The 12044-nt window shown below is 42.4% G+C and overlaps 1 protein-coding gene across 5 annotated transcripts in view; it reads right to left on the bottom strand.

Annotated features, from left to right (window-relative positions):
- Window positions 1-12044, bottom strand: part of LOC103482236 (uncharacterized) — a 75417-nt gene that overhangs the window by 18788 nt on the left and 44585 nt on the right. For all 5 annotated transcript variants that reach the window (XR_014085324.1, XR_014085326.1, XR_014085325.1 and 2 more), the window contains one exon: window positions 8107-10342. The gene's annotated coding sequence lies outside the window, so the exon portion shown is untranslated. The remainder of the gene's footprint in view (window positions 1-8106; window positions 10343-12044) is intronic.

Below are 12044 nucleotides of genomic sequence, written 5' to 3'. Positions count from 1 at the left end.
AATATTACATAACGCAGATTAATCAACCTATCTTGACCTAAAAGCCTCTCTGCCAGGTAGAGACTACATATATTTAAAGCTAACAACGTTAGGCAGAGTGATTAATCGTAATTAATCACAGCGCTAGTGTGATTCAATTTGTAATTGCCAATTTGACAGCACTAGGTCTAACACACAACCACACTCTGATCCTGACTAGAACAAGAAGACACGAAAAACAAGCCTTTAACTCCACAAACACTTCGTAGTGAGGAGATTCATCAATCAGAAGTCAGAAACAGTCTTCCACCTCCCACCAGCCTGCAGGAAAACTATCCAGCTGCTCTGCAGGTCGTTCCTCTCCTCCAGACAGCTGCTGCTCAGTGATTTCTGGTCCAGTTCTGTTGGGATGGAGTTTGGTTCTGGACTCAGCCGGGGACAGGGAGCCGTTTCGCCTCCGCTCAGTTTGGTTGGGCTCCCACTCAGGGAGATCCAGACGGTGAACCCACTCCTCTGTCTGCTGCTCCCTGCTCATCTTCATCAGCTGATATTTTTTCTCTCCATTAATTTTTTTTACATTTATGATGTTTATTAAACTTGTTTTGGTGTTTTAATATGGATTTTCCCACCTTCCTGATGCAAAGATCTCTGCTCTCCTGACTACCAGCGTCTGCTTTATGCCATTCAGAGGTCACAGCGCCTCCTGCTGGGAGAGTGGGCGGTGGCTCCTTGTAGCTTCATTTCCTCTGCTTCTGTTATCATATATTATAAAAATATATTATAAAAATTCTAGTCTTCTGGTGGAGAAGACTAGAATGAATCATTTGAATGAAAAAGCCAGTTGTTAGTCAATCAGCATATAAATTAAAATTGATCAGACAAGACTTTTTTCTTGTCTGATAAGACTGACAATATTCTGACCTGAATGGTGTCAGAAAATAACCTTTTTTGGTTGTTTGTTGCATTTTCACACCATTACAGTTGAAGAGCTTGGTAATATTTATCATAGTGGGGTTCTGTAGAGAGATTTTGAGCTGTTAGTATGTAAATAACTCTTGTTTCGAGTTAGTATGAATGCAAATCAGTGTTTTGTTCATGTTACTATTAATTGTTATTTATTAGTAACTGTAGCAAGCAACTTATTCATCCAAAGGTTACATTTTAAAAGAAACAAAAAAAGGATCATTCTGTCCTCAAGTATTTTGTAGAAGTTCTTGGTGATAGCATCTTCTTGCTGGCACTATAGTCCAATATGTCTTCATCTTTGTATGGACTTTGTAAATGGGCCTCTGTCTCTTTAAGAAGCTCCTGCTCTTTCTGAAACTTTGCCTTCAGGAAGTCATCGAAACATGGCTCCTGTATTAACTCTTGAACAATGTTTTTATCAACATTACTTTGAGAAGTAGCTCGCATACTGAGCTCAGCAGATGCTCAGTTCCACCAGATGTTTGCCAATTGCTGCTGGTTAGTCTGAAGGAGCTCAGAGCTACCCATTGGCTTCAAACCCCTGATGGGGGTAATGTATTTGTACAAAAGGACATTATTTATTTTCCTCTGTATGTAATAGTCTTACCACTTACATTATTTCCTTATATCCCTGTTTCAAAAGAATCAAAGTTGTCTCTTTTAGAAACGAATCCCTAACAGCCTCCTGACCCGCAACAACACAGACATTTCTGATATGATACAAGACTTGAACACATCACACTGTGTGATCTCAGCATGTAGACGTTGATGGTAACCATGCAGCGTCACATTGTGTAATTTAAGATGTCATATCGGCAGAACTCGTCAGAGAGATCTGGCTTACATCAAAGCAATGTTGAATGGATGTTTCATGTTTCCGCCAAAACGAAAGAATAATAGAAAGAGAGACTTCCGAAAAATTCTGAACACATGAAGCCGGGCTCCAACCTTCCTCTTTCTCTTCTAAAGACCCCGTTGGCCTTTTATTAACCTCATTAAAGCTAGCAGTGTTATTCCAAGCCGGACCTGCAGGTTCTATCAAGGTTTACGGCTCCCACACAGCAGTTAAAGGTGAGGACGCTTCAGCCACGCACAGCTGCAGAGGAGGAGGCTGAAAGACGACACATGGAAATGTTTGAACGGGACAAAGCTTTTAGCAGACATGCTAATAACCACCGGCTGGATGTCCGGATGTTTGGGAGAACAAATTAACAATTCCAGCCTCTTTGCCCCAATCTTCGCTTTTTCTCATTTGGGTAAAGGTGATGGCTGTATAATGAGGCTGAGCAATGAGATCCTAGTCATATTGTAAACCTCTCTACGGTTCACCACGACTTAACTGTCACATATGCACACTTTGATGTATTTAATGTTTTGATAAGAATATGGCAAGACTTCTCTTCTCAGTCTGGGATTGCAATCTGTTTTTCCATCCTGAAAGAAAAGAATCCCGAGCATCTGGTCTTTGGTCGGTTTCAGCTTGTTGGAGACATTTGGAGGTTTTTGGGGCCGACTTGGTCTGTGCTGAGGGGGCTGGTGGATCCTCTGGGAGCTTCAGACATTTGTCCTGATCAGTAGCCAGCAGGCGGCTCACTGCCACACTGATACTGTACCAAAACGCTAGGATTTGTTGGAAGAGCTCCCTGTTTCCAGTTACATCAGAATAAGAATTTCCACATCATCTCTGCAGAAAAAAGAACTCTTTCAAAGAAAGCAGATGTTTATCAAAAAAAAATCCAATGAAAGAACTGAGAAGACCAGACAGAGAGTTGAGGGAAAGACGAGTTTTATTTGTTTGAATATGCAGAATTCTTCTTTTTATTGGGTTATGATGACTTCCTTCCTCCGTCATGCTCTTCCAAACTCTGCTGGGTATTAAATCAGTTATTGTTGGGCTGGACATGCTCACTTACATTACAGAGAACCTTAAAACAGCTTCTCAGAACGTTGTCTCTGTTTGACCAGCAGGCTGCGGGATGTTGAATCAAAGTTTCAAGACCATTTCCAGACCTTCTAGAGACGTGTGGCACTGGTATGTCTGCATCCAGGTGAACAGAACCAGGACTTTGGATGAACACTGCCACACTTGGCCTTCCAGCCACCTGCAAGGTTTCTAATCCTGACACCAACTGAAAGGTGAAGGGGCAATCTGCAGAGTCTCCATGTCTCTTACCTGTCCCCTAGTACTAAGATATTTCTAGAGCAAACTCGAAATAAGACACAACAAACTTACAAGTAACTTTTCAGTAAGATATAGAAGCTTGTTTTAAGCAAATAATTCCTTGATATTCATGAAAAAGTACTAGTTCCAGTGGCGTACTAAGATATTTGCACTAGAAACTTTGCCAAAAATACTTGGTAAGATTTTGTGTTTTTTACAGCATCCTGATCTGCAGTGGAGATAAGGTACTGCCTCATAAACCATGGTCTCTGACAGAAGTCTCTTTGTGAGGCCTGAAGCAACAGGCATGTAGAGTTACCTTGTGGCAGTGAGGCATAATCACAGTGATGGTTGATTGCAACAATCCATGATGCTTGTTGAAGTCATCTTTCTACGCTAGTGGAACCGAGCCAGCATCTTGCATAAATCGATCGCTTTTTCCCAAACCGAGCATAAACCTCTGCTGTAACATTCAGGAGATGACATCTTCTGTTCCTTTACCACATGTTCTTCCATGACCTGGAGTAGCTGCATCCTGAGAGCGCTGTTAGACTGACTTCATGTCGTACCTAACAATCAGCCTTTGTTACTTTATACCTGAACGTGTGACTCAGAGAAGAGCCGCCGTTGGAAGGACCGGTGGACTGATGACACATCCTGTCCATTCCTGTTCTGGCTGTGAAGAAGGAACCCTAAAACACTCGGAGCCTTCTTCTGGTTCAATTCTCTCCTCCTACTTACTGTCTGCCTGAGTTTCTCCATTCAGATTAAAGACTGTTTGTGTTTGTGCACAACTCATCGTCACCAGTTCCATTTCCATTAGAAATGTGTGCAAAACTTTGTGAATATTCCACTGAAGTTGAAAAAAAAATCTCAATTTTGTAATTGAGGTGTTTCCATTAAATAAGCAATGAAATTAAAGTCACAGGAAAAATTATGTTCACGCAATAAAACGTTAAAAAACATGCCACATCATCATTCTCTAGTTCCTGTCGTCTTCCTTGTCTTTTCTGCCAGTCATAACATCCGGTTGTTGTTCACATGATGTGTGATGCGAAGTATTTTTATTGGAGTTTTGCGAAATACACCAATTTAGATATGGCCAAAAAACCCACATGTTAGCGCAAAAACGTTTTGCGCTAACATTAATTACTCTCACCTAATGGACTTTATCGAAAGTCCATTCAGTGAATGTACCTTCGTAATTCCAAATTGCGCAACATTCTATGGTCACTAGAACCACAGCGACCGTGATCATTATTTCTTCTCCATGACTAGCTGGAGATGAAAGTTGAGCATATAATTGCTCAATTTGACATTTTGATAATAATTGTGCCCAATGGAAACACAACAATTTTGAGAAAACTCTTTTTTTTAATAAAAAGATTTGACGCTAGGATGAGATGGTTTTTCGGTTGCTTACTGGTAAACTGGTTTATTTTGGAGAAATGCCACGAATCACATGATCAACAACCAGATGTTACTGATGGGGCAAACCACAAACACAGGACGTAGCTGTAGGACAACGGTGCTGCATGCTTATTAATGACATATTGTGTGATTCTATTTGCTTTTCTTATTTAACGTAAACACCACAATTGCAAAGTTGTTGTTTTTTTTGACAGGAGTGGAATGGTAAAGTTTTGTGCACATTTTTAATGGAAACACAGACTTTCTGTGTCCTTTCCATTACATCCATTAGTGAGGTGTTATTTATGATGATGACCATTTCTGATGTTACATTTATCTTTAACTGCTTCTGATATCATGTTACCTTGTCAACCTCTTTTACTTTGTTTTCTTCAGACTGAGTAAGAGGTAAATGAAGCAGAAAGTTTCTCTGAATGTACATCAGTGGCTCCATCGAACAACAACAGATGTATTCCAGTTGCAGACAGGCTGATGGATCTGTCCCCAGTGGTCCGTGTGGACACAGAGTTTTATAGATTAGTTCCAGTCTTTTCTGTCTTTTAAACACCTGACAGTACGCTGCTGTTGACTTGATAGATCACAGTTGATTTGTTTCACTTTGAATGCTTTCCATAAACCAGGTCTGTGTGAAGCTGTTCTTTTCTCAGCCGGTTCTGTGGTTTGGCTCTGAGACAGGTTGGTTGGCAGTGTAGTGGTCACTTCCTGTGTATGGGACGCTTTGCGAGCCCGTGCTCCTCCAATTACTCTGAAGCTTGTTTCAGTCGTCCTGTGCAGCATCAAACTGGGCCTCAGGACCTCTGGGCTGGTCCACCACCAGCCACAACAGAACCTTGTGGTCCACGGTGAGACGCTGCCAGGTCCAGTCCACATAACTGCAGCCTGGGACAGTTAAGGACAGTCCGGCCAAAACAAATCAGAGCAGAGCTGCTAGAAATGAGCTGGTCTGCCCTTCAGTGGTGAAGAGTTGGTCCAGTTTCTCTTTTGGTTTCTGTATGTCCACACATCTGTCCTCACATCATCCAGTCTCCTCACAGTGACTTTATCGCCTCGTGGGTATTTTCCTGCCTTTTCCTCTTCTTCCTCTATCTTTCTTCCATGCTTGTCCGTCCAAAGGTTTTTATAGTCGGTGTTTGTTTAGCTCTTGTTTGGCTTTTCTGCAGCTCTTGCTGTGATTTTCTCTGAGTCACAAAGTTTTACTTTTATTTGCTCTCAGCTTTGACTTGGTTGGTCTGGGAGTTGCCCAGTGTTCGTCTCGCTGGGCATCTGAGGGGAGCTTCTTTGTCTCGGCAGGCAAGTGGTCAGCGCATCGCTCATCCTCTAGCTTGGCTGCCATCCGGAGCCCTTGGTTTCTCTGCAGTCGGAACTGTTTTGGGTCAACTACAATCACTAATTCTCTAATACGAGAAGTTGACTGTTGTTCCTGGCTTTGGTCACGGCACCATTTTCTGCTACTGTTTGCATGGTGTCCCATGGCAGACCGGGTGACCTCAATCCTTGCACGCTGACAAACAAAGGTCAACCAGCCCTCGCTCCAATCCCTGTCAGGTCTTTCTCTGCTAGGCTTCAGTGTCGTCAGCTTCTTTGTGTAGGCATCAACAGGAACGAGGATCACCACACAGTAGGGGAGGTTGTAGCCATTAGGGAAGGGTAGTAGAGTGAAATTTGATTTAGAATTTTATTTTGATTCTGAAATCATTGATTATTAAATTTATAAAGTTGCTTAATCCTGCTAAAAACTTGTTTAATAAAGATGAATTAAAATTCTAATATCAGCGTGGACAATCAAATTAATTGAGTCAACTTTTAAGCAGAGTACTTCTGCTTAAACTTAATCTGAGATACATAATTCTAGAGATTTGGGGATTGTCAAAAGTTACCTTAGTTGATTTTAAGCTTATGTGGAGCTACTAAAATTGATCTAGTCTAAAACAAGTACTCATTGTTAATTAGAAAGAGCTGCTGTGGTTTTTGCAGTTAGGCGGCTGCAGGGCGACTCGGCTGATTGCTTCACTAACTGGAAAAGGGTGTGGCACTTGGATGTAGGCAGTTAGTGGCTAGATGAGTCTCTCTTGACACCATCTTAAACAGATTATCCCATTAAACCTTAATTTAGAGTAAGAATCAAAGGGTTTTGGGGTTTTCTGGACCTGTTAGATGGAGAGTTGGTCACTAGTCAGCCCAGGAGTGTAAAGGGAATGGTTGGGACTGGATATTGCGCAACAACACTATCAGTAAGCAATGACCTCTTTCATCCTTCAGGAACAAAAACAATTACATAAATTAAACTTCATTTGCAGCAAATCACCTCCCATGTTCAGATTCTTTTACCTCTTGATTCACCAATTTACCGACAGAATTACAAACAAAACGTCTACAGCTTGTAATGCTACTCCTGACTCTAGTCTGTGTATTTTCTCTATTCCTGAAAGAATATCTATCACCATTTTCATTTTCTATTACATACATTTAACTATTTTGTCTAATTTTTGCAGCCACAAGGTTTATATTATGTCAGAGACGACTGAAGGAGAAAACTCCACATCATTTCTCAATGATCTCTTTGAAGAAAACGTTTGTTCAAGATCCAGGGTTGTAATGTGGCGGTGTGAGCATGTAAAAGAGTCTGACTTATGGTCTGCCTCAGAACGGTTCAGTCAGAACCCTGATGGTGGGTCTTGAGGAAACCAGACGGGTTTCATTTGATGCACAGATTGTTATGGATGGCCACAGAGTAAGGCGGCTTGAACAGAGATAATGATGGGCCGGGCCTGTTCACATTCAGGCTGTGGTTCTCTCAGGCCCCAAAGAAAACACGACGTGGTTCAGAGCGCATGGTGAGACTAATGAAGGTCGGGTTATGTTTCTGAGATGTTCGGCCAGACATGAGGGTGGAGCTCCTGGGTTCAATCTGGCTTCCTGACCACGCCTGATTATTAGGAGATGTTCTTTGAAGAGGAGTCTGAGTTCTTCTGTCGGACCTTCTCAGACCAGATACTATACTTCAGTAACTCAAGTTACCAAGCAAGACACTCAGCTTCCCAAAAATTACTGTCTGTTGCAATCGTAAAAAATACACTTCTCTTTTTATTTTTTATCAACACTAGCCTCTTTTAGCGTCTCTCATTCTTTACTGTCCTTTTGTTCATTTAGAACAAAAGACAGTTCTTTAGATCAAAAGTCGTCCTAAAGACGACTTTTGATCCAAACAGAACCGTTGGAAACAGACAGTATTCTGTTTCCTATGTTTTCTACTTGGTACTGAGACGTAAAGCAGCTGTCAGCGAACCGACCCAATGTTCAGACCTCCAGACACCAAACAGTCCAACTATCTCAGCTTACAGCAGAGACTCAGTCAGAACCAAAGTTCAGGAGACCCTGGCTAATGTTAGCAGTTCACTGTTAAAAAACCTGTAACCTTCCTCTTACGCTCCACCACCAAACCTCCGCAGGTTTCAGCTGTTACTCCTCAAGACTGCAACTAGGATAGTTTGAGGAGCTGAACGCTGCAGAGAAAACACACATCCTGTTAATCTGACAGATTTCCCATCATGGAAATGCTCAGGCCTCACCTGGTTCAGAAAGGCTCCTCAGGTTCTGCTGCTTCTGTCTGGAGGCCAAGAACCAGAGGAGGTGATGGAGATGGAGAGAGGACAGCATTCAGTCCCTGATGAGGACGTGTCTCTGATCTCTGATCTCTGATCCCCGTCATGCTGCTGGAGACTCTACCAGAGCTTTGGGATCAGATGATTTCAGATGAATCACTTCTCCTTGTTCTCCAGACTTTTCATCAGTTCAGGAACAGAACCGACAGGAAATGGGAGCTCTGCTGTGGAGAGCTAACTAGCATAACTAAACCAAACTAGCTAAATTAGCTAGTAGATCTGATCAACACAGCCCCTCTTGATGAAAACAGGTCACTGAAGGAAACTTTTTATAAATTTCACCTCACTCATTGTTCTACTGCCAAGTTCTCACTCCAGAAAAATCCACAGGAAATCTAAAGCAGTGTTCAGTTTCCACCTGCCTCAGGTGGAACTCTCTCCTCTGACCAAGTTTCTGTCAGCAACCTTTAAGCGGCCTCTGAGATCCCTCATTTTGTGGTCAGTCAGCTTGCCATAAATCCCTCTCCTGTTAGCTGCTAATAGGCTTGGCTCCTGCTTCGTTCTTCCTCTGCATCATTGATGTGGCCTCTCCAGTTTGTTCTGCACAAAGTGCTGCAGACCTTTAATGATGGCTCACCTTGCTGCTGGGGATTCATGGACCCAAGTGGAAAGTTGAGACAGTTTTCAGTGAATGAGCTCATTTCCAGTCTGTAGCTGTTGGGTATCAGGGAGATCCAGCTCCTATTCACCCTCCTACTTGTATTGTTATCCTGGAAGTGAACCACATAACTTCCTTAGGGGAATTACTAGAGTTATTATGAGTTTATCCCAGAAAATCACAGACAAATAGATAAAGTCTGTCTCTTTAAAATTTCTTAAAGAGACAGAGACCCAATTTCAAGACGTCAAATATGACAAAATAATTTGTCATATTTGATCTTTATTGCATTTTTATAACAACTGAAGTTAATCCAGTTACTCTATGTGCTACAAAATGGCATAATGTGCCTGGGAAGTACATAATACTGGGAAGCAATCCTGTTGGAATTAAAAGCAAATCCAGGTTCTCTCTTCTTTGGTGTTCACAGATATCCTTATTCTTTTTAAACCTTCAGGCTGCGGCTTCACAGTTTACTCTTTGGTTGAAGAGGAAAACCTGATTCAACATCTTCTGATGTGTTCTGATCCAACTGAAGGTGGGCTCACCTGACGCTTTCATACCTTTCCGACTAATTCTCATGGCTGGTGGTGAACATCAGCGTCATCTGCAGGATGTCTTTCGCACATTGTCCAGAACCTGTTGCTGTTAAGCCAGAATCCTGTAACTGTATCTGCTGTGACAGAACAAAACCCAAATCCCAGCTTTTCCTCTCATCCTGTTTGAGTAAACGGATCGTCTCTCGGCTTTTCCTGCTGCAGGTCTGTCTGTGATTGACCACTTCCTGTCTCCTGAACTGGATCCGTTGTACTAGGCAGTGGCGCCTTGATGCGGTGTTCTGAATCTGACCCAGGTGGATCAACAGAAATATGACACTGGTACCTCTGGTGGGTAGAGGTAGAAACTGGACCATGAGAAAGATCATCCACTGGGCTGACTGGAATTTTTCTGTGAACATCAAGTAGAGATTTTGATTCTCTCTGGATCAGAGTTTGAGGTGCTGCTCATTTTCCTCCACTATCCCTCCATTTTGGTGATGGAAGCTCAGTGGGTTTGTTCTTCTTCCTGCTTTGGTCACAGAGGAGTCAACAGACGGTTTAAAAACCCCTCTTTTCGTCACAAAGATGGATGTTCAGCTTCTGTTCCTTGTTGGAACGTCGTCCAATCCGTCCCTCCCCGGTGTTCCAGTTTTTTTTGTTTTTTTTTCAGACCACAGGTTGTTTTTGGAACTATTCTGTTTGTTTAGTTTTTTATTCCACAGGACAGATTTTTAATCAACTAGCAGCAGCACTGCCTCACTGTGTGGACAGAAAGTTCAAAAGCCATAAATGCGTCATGGACAGAAGCTTGGAAAGCCTCCTGAATAGCAAATAAAAGCAGAAATTCCTCAGTAAGTGGAGGTGGAGGAGCAGCAAGTAGCTCAACAGATGTTTCTGGGACTGTGGTATGTTGGAGCACTGAACACACTGGCAGCCTCACTCGCTCCTTTCACCAGGTTTCCTCCAGAGACAGTGATGAGGACTGATGAAGGAATCGGAGCCGCTCCTGCAGCAGAAGAGACGGAGGAGTCAGAATGCTTTGAGTTTTTAAGACATTTAAGTTTTATTGTTTTTCTACGTGAGATTACGTGAGCAGCAACGTTTCCATGCTGCTGATTGAAACGTTCAGCATTTTCTCTACTGCTGGTGTTTTTAGATGATTTCCAGCTTCCTGCTCAGCTTTGTCCCATAAACTGAAGTCTGAAAGTTTAAAGCTGTGCTGACCCATCTGGAAGTCGATCTAAGAATCCTGAACTCCTAAAAACATGATTTTGATTTTCGTGCAGACAAACACAGGATTTGACAAATGTTCACATGTGAAAAACACATGTAAATATGTAGTACATATGGATGTGGAATGGTTATAAAATTCAATATATTATTTTTACATGTGAATCACAAGAGTGAAATGTCCCAAATCCCCATGTGTAAATGTGCATTTTGTCATGTAGTTTATGGGTTTTCGCATGAGAAATTCCTAGGATTTTTCTGGAATGGAGCTGCTGGCCTCGTCTCTCTGAGTTTTCTCTCCCCTGGATCCTGGAAGCCAGAGGCTCTGGGTCCAACTCTGTCAGAATCCGACCCAGCTTACTGCCGCCGTTCTGGGCCGAGCGGCGGCTCCGGGAGAGCCTGCTGGGAGTAAACTGGTCCCAGTCTGTTCTCTGATTGGATCTGACAGCAGCCTGCAGGCTGTCAACACAGTCTCCCCCCCACACACACATACGTCCCACCCAGCTGCTTCTGAATCATAAATGGCAGAGCTGCAGTGTGTGTGTGTGTGTGTGTGCGTGTTTTCCTCTCTGCTCTTTGGCCTGAAGTGTTTGAGTGGAAATGAGAAAATGTTAACACACACCTCTAACTCACAATGTCAGTTATACCTGTCACAATAAACAATAAATCAATTAATCGCATGATAAATTAAAAGAAACAGTAATTTTTATTTGCTTGATTTATCGTTTTAATCTTTTTTCTCTCCTTTTTTTAAAACCAAAAACTGCATGATAAAAGTCTTCAACCTGGTGTTTTGGTCTCAACTATTCCTTTTTCTTTTGATAATTTTATTTACAGAGAATTCATAATTCATTTTTTTTTGTTGTTTCTCTGTTCCAGTGTTTAAATGTTCACTGGAATTTAAAGTTTATTGATCTGGACCACTTTAGCCTTTTGCTTTGCTACACAGTTCATACATGTCATAGCTTTTGCTAACTAGATAGAACCAGAGCATCATCATCTCTCCTCTCAGTCAGGAGTTCAGACTGTTGGAAACATCCCTGCCTCCCATCAGCCTCCATCTTCCCTCCCCAACATGTTGAACTACATGTTGGGGATGTTTCCCCAACATGTAGTTCAATGCTGGTGAACTACATGTTCACCAGCATTGAACATGTGAGCCACAGAGACAAGGAAGCACTGCTTCCTTGTCTCTCTGGGGTCACTGGATATCAGGCTGGAGCCCAGAGAGCATCTCCACTGATCATAACACCTGGAACATGATCGACACTAATTTATGGGAGAGGAAGTGATGTTGGTGTCGACAAACTCCGGTCAGTGTTTCAGACCTTCTCGAAAACGCTCATGCTTCACTGTGGGTGTAAAACGGACCAAAACATCAGTCCAACAGAACCAAGATGAGTTGACCCAATGATTGGCTGACTCCTCTGAGCCAATCAGAATGAAGAACTAAGACAGGCTGTTTTTCTTGAAGATGA

This window comes from Poecilia reticulata, chromosome 20 (genome assembly GCF_904066995.2).
Source record: "Poecilia reticulata chromosome 20, P_reticulata-male-v2, whole genome shotgun sequence".
In the NCBI taxonomy this organism is placed as follows: Eukaryota; Metazoa; Chordata; class Actinopteri; order Cyprinodontiformes; family Poeciliidae; genus Poecilia; species Poecilia reticulata.
The sequence above is the reverse complement of the archived record's forward strand: the minus strand, read 5'-3'. Positions and strand labels throughout refer to the sequence as shown.